The sequence below is a fragment of the Rhyacophila brunnea genome, unplaced genomic scaffold (assembly GCF_057557595.1).
Source record: "Rhyacophila brunnea isolate RB1 unplaced genomic scaffold, BYU_Rbru_1.0 scaffold_24, whole genome shotgun sequence".
Lineage (NCBI taxonomy): Eukaryota > Metazoa > Arthropoda > Insecta > Trichoptera > Rhyacophilidae > Rhyacophila > Rhyacophila brunnea.
In genome coordinates this window covers 10,556,314-10,563,966 of record NW_028232904.1, presented here as the reverse complement: position 1 = coordinate 10,563,966, position 7,653 = coordinate 10,556,314, and positions in this window count along the sequence as shown.

The following is a 7,653-nucleotide window of genomic DNA, read 5'->3' as shown; positions in this document are numbered from 1 at the left end:
CTGCCAAAAGTTGGTAAGTCTCGAAATCATTTTATGGAATAATTGCAATTTTATGTGCATGTTCTATATATCGAACTTTTTTTTCTAGCATACTTACATATTTATATTTAGACACATTATCCGTTGTTAAATCTAAATAGCAAAATTATCGACTTACTAAATTTTGGCAGCAACATCCATGATAATATCTTTTTATTGTTTAAAAATATTATTAATATAACGTAGTACATATTACACTCGTATTATAGTCACGTTATTTTATTATCATTTTATAACAGGGATATAGAATGCGTCAAACACGGGAAGGATTTTGGTGGATTGCACCATAAAAACGTAGGAATTGAGTTATGAACTTATAAAAACCTTGTACCTCCATTCAGTTGTAATAATAATATACTATAAATGATTTCATTGAGTTTTTGAATGGGAACCATTAACAATTTAAAAAAATATTTTCTTAAGCTGCAGGAGTTGGAGAAAGAGATGTGAACTCGCACGCTTTAAATTGAGGCATACTTTCTCTTTACCGGCACGCAGTAGGCTCTTTGTACTGTAAGAGAATTAATAGTTTGACGATGATTTCAATGAGTGGGTGGGAGTGCCCAAGAGAAAATCACATCTCATAATTTCTCGTGACGAATGTAAAACTGATTTATAATTAACTATTTCTTTTATTCAACGAATAATTCACAAGATTTAAGAACCATTCTGATTATTGAACATACATAATTTTGAATAACACTTTCTGAGATTGCCGAAGTAGCTTGATTTAGAAGAACGCTGATGAGTAGGTATTAAAAAGGCCAATAGTTAAAATTTGTCGCAATTAGTACGTCGCATTATAGCAAAGAGGTAAATGCGACAGACGGGGCGTAAACCCAGGAGATGCGGGGTTCGATTCCCTGCCGGGGTGGCTTACTTTTTTCAAAAAGATTTTTTCTATTGGTTGTAATATAATTTTTCAGAAAGTGTTTTTCAAAATTATGTATGTAAAACTGATTATTTATTTATGATAGTGAAAGATGAGTATTGTCAAATGACAGTGGGGGAGTATAATAGATACAGAGTTATGATTATGGACTGTAGATTATAGCCTACTTGAAATTATACATTTAATTAATAGTGCGATAGTAAGACAAAACGAAAAAAAATAATTTGAAAACAAAATTACAAAAAAAACTTACATATTGCAGAACTCTACGATTTGCTCCGTGGTCTGAATGTCACCGCACTTGTAAAAGTGGAAACTCTTTCAAGCCACATGTTTGCATTATATAAGCACATCTGAAATGTCCACACAAGATTTGGTTCAGCCACACTCGTGGAAGCTTTTCCGTCTGATTCACAATTACGAGGAGTTCCTCATTATTAATTTCTATAAAAAATGGAATCTAGATAAAAGATGAATGTATGGTTACTAATATCGTATGCTATTGAAATAATGATTAGCGAAAAAATACTACTGTATAACGACATATTGACATAAAATTAGTTAATACTTATTGAACGAAAGGTTGTTTACAAATCCGTTACTATCTTATGAGAAAGAGGGTATGAACCAAGGCCTGAACAAAAACGATGCACGAGTGCGAGTGAGAAAGTATTCGGCACCCTTACAATTTCTGCGACACGCGCTAGAGTAAGATAAAAGGTCTACTAGCTACAAGCCAGTTTCCAAAAGTATCGCCATCAAATCGGGGCGAAACGCTTCACATAGCGTCGATAACTTGCGAGCTCGTGTTGCTAAAATTGATTTTTTTTGTGTTAAACATAAAGTCAGTGGTAAATATTTTTGGTTAATTAAGTAGAAAAGATGGTTCTGTGTGTTGTCTTAAAATGTGGTAGCCGTACTGATAAGCAAGAAGATGGTATTACGTTTCATAAGTAAGTTGATACATGTTCGTGATAATTTATTTGTATTTTATTATATATTTTAATATCAGTGACCTAGTGTTTCTTTAAAATAACTTAAATTATAGATATCTTTATCTAATGGTTGCATTTTGACCGCTTAAAAATACTATATAACGTAAAAAAATAGAAAATTATATTTTAATTCTGAGCGTCTAGTGCGAGCACTTTGGGTGAGCACTAGCGAAATGGTCTATGGTCTCGAACATTTGTAGACGAATGCGTTCGATCGCTCACAAACCAAACGCAAGGCACGCGGCTTCATTTAGCAATGCAACGGGTGGCGTCTATATGTATCTATATATATGTATCTAAGGTATGAACACACTTTAGTTTTTAAAATTTGCACCATTTCCATTGTTAAATCGTCTCTTTTCATGCCCAGTTGCGAGATTAGAGACACGGAGGCCCAAGGCACTGAATGATTATTATTAAAAATAAATCCACATAATGATATTAGATGACACATAATAATATTTGTGTACAAGTAGGAATCTAGTTGAGTGGTTATATTAATATGTATTGTTAGTTGTAGGAATTTTAATTATGTTGTTTTGGGTAATATTGTATATCTACTAAATTTGTGATAAATACGCACCTTTTTGTGATGTTGGTATCACTTACCAATTATTGCATTTATGACTGTTTTTTAATTTTTCTAGGTACCTATCATTTTTAATCTTTCGACGAATCGATTGCGTTATCTGCATCGAAGAAAATCGCAAATCGAAAACCGAAATCCACTACCCCACATCGTGTAGATCACTCTTTTAGCATCGCTCTAAGGTGAAGGTGAGGCCGCGATAGCGAAGTTCATAGGACTGTGTCACTGTGACATTCTAAGTACATGTCCCGTTTATTATACTACTGAAGTAATACCGCCTACGTTGGCCGAGAGTTTACGCGTCAGGTCAATAATGCCGTGGGTCACGGGTTCGAATCCTGTGTGCATCTATTTCTCGTAAAGAAAAAAATCTTTTAACGCAATCACTCCTAACCTTTTAATTATCTTTTAATTACCATATTTAAATAACACGGTAATTATATCTAATGGCCAACGACTCCAAGCGCGCCAGTCGCGGTGTCAGCACTATATGAATTAATACAACCTCCACTCTATGGACACCCATGTTGTGATCTACTTAGGATCGGACATGGTTTAAAAAAAATAATAGTTACTTAATATTTTTTTCACCAATAGATTGATGTACCTACTTATTTAAATTGTGCGTATTATGGAGTTCTGCTAAATAAACATTCCGTCTGAACGAATATTGATTAATTATAATGAGCCGCACAGGAATGCAGCCTAATACTTTTTGCCGGCGTTGAAACAAAATTAATTGCTAAGTATATAACCGGTTTTTTTTATGTTATGTTGCATTAGCGTTCCATTTAAAGCACTGGGTTACTATTATAAACCACACATGGCACCGTGGCTACTTATATAGAGTGATCTGCTGTCATGCTGATGAATTGGTCAGTAGAAGAACTGGCAGTTAACCATTTAATATGTCTTCTTTTTGTCGATGACGAGGTTTGAAAGCCGCACTTAATTTAAATTAATGTGTTCCGATTTTTAACTTAGATGTTTGCTCCCAATGTGAAGAATTTAGTCTCGTTACATCCAAAAAATATCTTGCACCTGTGACTGGGATATTGACCCAAGAATCAGTATTTTTTTTACTAGGATATTTTTATGCCCAGACTCTCAAGTAACGTTAAAATATTTAGTTGAATGTAACATTACTTCTTCTTCGTCAACACCTCATGACTGATGATTGTAATCAGGATGATATGGTTTTAGAAAAACTTTATTAACTCCATGATTAGGATTAGGTATATACCACACACGAGTTTAAAAAACAAGACAGCGCGGGCGATATAAATGGACGCTAACGTTCCTTATAAATATTGTAGCCGTTAGACCGCGCGTAGTCAATGAACACTTTGTGGATGTGACGTTGCAGTAACTCGTTGATGAACTATGCATAATGTATCCGGAAAGCGACGATAAGCTCATGGGGTTGCTGCCAAAAGTTGGTATGTCGGTAATTTATGTATTTAGAGTTAACAACGGATTATGTGTCTATATATAAATATGCGTGTGAAACATGGACCCTAAGTAAAAGAGAGATCCAGAAACTTAGAGTAGCACAACGTGGTATGGAGAGGTGCATGCTTGACATAACGCGAAAGGACAAAAAGAGGAATGAGTGGATAAGGAAGCAGATAAGGGTTTGCGATGTGATAGAGTTCATTAAAAGCCTCAAATAGAGATGGGCTGGACACATAGCTCAAAGAAGAGACAATCGTTGGATAAATCTATCCAGTGATATTCAAGAGGTATAAAACGTCCGCAAGGTAGACCTAGAGGCCGCTGGATCGATGACATGATAAAGTTCTGCGGAAGTACGTGGCAACGCAATTCATAGGACCGAGAGAAGTGGAAGCAGCTTGAAGAGGCCTTCATCCAGCAGTGGATAGATTCAGGCTGATGCTGATATAAATATGTATAATAGAAAGAAAATCCAAGGTCATCCGATATACAGAACATGCATATAAAGCACAGAGAAATTAGCAGTATGTAGCAGCAAATTCAAATCGCAATTACTCCATAACTTGATTTCAAGACTTACCGACTTTTGGCAGTAACGCCACGCTGAGTATAAGTAGTAGACAGGGTAAGTGCGGACCTCATTGTCACCTGCTAGATTGTGTAAATTCCTCCTACCATCTCATCCACCGCTTTAAAAAAATTAATAGTATATTATTTTTTCGTAATGGACTGTATTTCTGTGTGAGCACATGAAGAACCGTGTCCGGAGACTTGTGCGTATGCACTTAGCCGTATCATACTTCACCGTAAAATGTTTGATCGGAAATATATGGCAATATATTAAAGAACGTCCCACCTCTTTGGGTTGTATAATACTGGCATACAATTCATGGCTAAATAAAACACGGTTCTTGTCGCTTTACACTTTACAAGAAATCAGCGGCAAACAAATTTTGAAAATATCCGATATACTGGATTATTTGTCAGGTTCGGTTTTCATTCTTGAATTCATGAATCTTGCCAAAATCAGTTATGAAAATAATTGAATTAATGTTATATTAAATCTAATAAAATTGGAGACAGTATAATATACGGTCATCTCTTTCCGATAATAAAGCTCACGGCGAACTGTGCCACGATGAAATGTTTTAAGAACACGTACTTACAAAGCAAAACAAAGCTGCGAAAAACGACGTGAGTCAGTTAGATATTAAACAAGCGGAAAACCACTTTACATTTATGTTTTAAAGTCTATTTTGTTCGTTAAATATCTTGTCATAACGGTTACCACAACACCGCCAACAAAATAGATTGACAGATTGTTTGTTACCATGGTAACACTAGTTGTAGATTCAGAATGTCAAAGATTTATCTTCTTGTGGTGAAGAGTGACGTCTTATATTGTATGTTACTGACACACTCTTTTGGTTGTAACAAGTTGGACTCTTTCTTTTGATCAAGATTTAAGCCACTTTTATGACGGGTGATCTATCTTATTTTGAGAGATTATAGCAAATGGTGTATGAATATTCATATATATATATATATATACTAGATTTTTATATACATATAATATACGATATGATTGTATTTCTAACTTACTTATTTATCATTTTTTCTGTGTTCTGGTGGTTTTTACTACGTATTTTGGAAGTATTTTATTATACACGAATTTAAACTCAATAATATATGGCCATTTATTTTCGATACAACAGCTCACAATGAACTGTGATACGGTCAACTTCATAGCATTGAAATACAACCTTATGGTGGAGCGAGCTCAAAATTTTTTTTTGACTCCTTTACTTGAGGTTGTATGGATACTATCCGTAGCTTTTATCCGACTGGCTTCCTCTTAGGTATGATTACATACTATAGCTCAAACTCTAGACCAGTGGTTTCCAAACTTTATGTTACTACGCCTCCCTTTAAAAATACTAATTTTGGCACCCCCCTTTATTTCATTAAATAATACAGATACATTTTTAAATAGTCAACAATGTACTAATACAAAAATGAAAAAAAATAAACGAGGTTTTACTAAGTACTTATACATTCATTTTTAAATTAATTTGTTTTTCATGCGACGAATGTGCTTGTTTATTAGCACAATCAATTTCAATAGTAGTCTAAATAAAGTAATAGTAGTAGTCAATCATCGTTCATTGACAAATGGATTCTATCATGGGCCCCACATCCTGAAGCGGGCCTTTCAACCACTAGTGACTACATTAATTTTTTATTCAATTTTAAATAAATTCAACATGTACATATTCAAATAAATATTTGTCACATCACTTTCATTGTATGAAAATATGGATTCTGGTTTTAAGTGAATTGTGTTAAACTTTTCGCGTATCCCTTAGCAACACTCCGCGTCTCCCAGCTTGGAAATTGCTGCTCTAGACGATATTTATATTTAGACACGTATTTTTTCGACTTATATGCGGTGAAAATGAGATCTACTCTGCCATTCTTTGCAGTATTGACCTGTGTGTCCCTGATAACTATCTTAGAAATCGGGAGCATCAGTTGTTTGTTTTCTCAAGGTCCAGAACTAACCTGCCATTGATAGAGCTAATTGGGAGGGCAATAACTATGTTCAACCAAAGCACTTCGGATATTGACATATATTCCACATGCGTGAGGATGATTATAGGTGGGCATTGTTTTATAAATTCTTGGGTCTGCTTAGCTCGTTCGGTGTACTTCCTTGTATCTAATTTATATATATGTATTTTTTTGTATTTACACTTTTCTACTATTTAATAACTTTAATATAATACCGTAATAATATTTCTTTGTTTCCAAATGTCATGTTGTGAACGTCTTGAATTATTAATTTGTAATGTTCATTAAGTATATGTAAAAAGATTTTTTTTTTGAATAACAATAATATGTACAAATTTTTAGACACTGGCGATGTTTGCCTGTTGGGTGCAGGTAAGCGATTATAATAAATGACAATAATAAGAATACACGGTTATTCAATAGGTAACCAATTTGTTATAGGAAAGTCAAATAATTCGCACGAATTGGCTCAGGCCTTATCGGGGTTTTTTTTGTACAATGTACAATGTGTGTGAATAACCTACCTAATCATATGTTTAGAATATTTTAAATATTGTTTTGTATATGGGAACTTCCGAAACTTCCTCTAATAGTTCTTCACCTACATTCTGGTCCTCCAAGAATTGGCTTCGGCACCTGTGAGGTAATTCGCCACTGTCCACACGGTGACAGGATTACAGAGCCAAAAATGAAAACGAAGTTTGCAAATAATACAAATTAATTGATAACCGGTATTCGATCTCGTCAATGGCGGCGGACAGAATATACCTAACCTTCCGTATAAAGCAGCGGGTTACCATAATCGGAGAACGAGGCATGCTGCACCAGAAATCGATTGCGAAAGTAAATAATAATAACATAATACCTCTGATACTCTACCATTATCATGCCTAATAGCAACACTGCACGATTTGTATTGAAGTTAGGTATTGCCAGTCTGACGAATCTATTATTTATAAGTCACAAGAATGTTAACTTTTGACATATTAATACGAAGTAATGATGAAGAACCTTTGCTAATAAAATACTGCCACGCACTATACGTAATTCTCTGTACAAAGACCACGCAGAGGCCATTCTCAAAAAAGAACGAACCCGAATCGTTGAAGAAA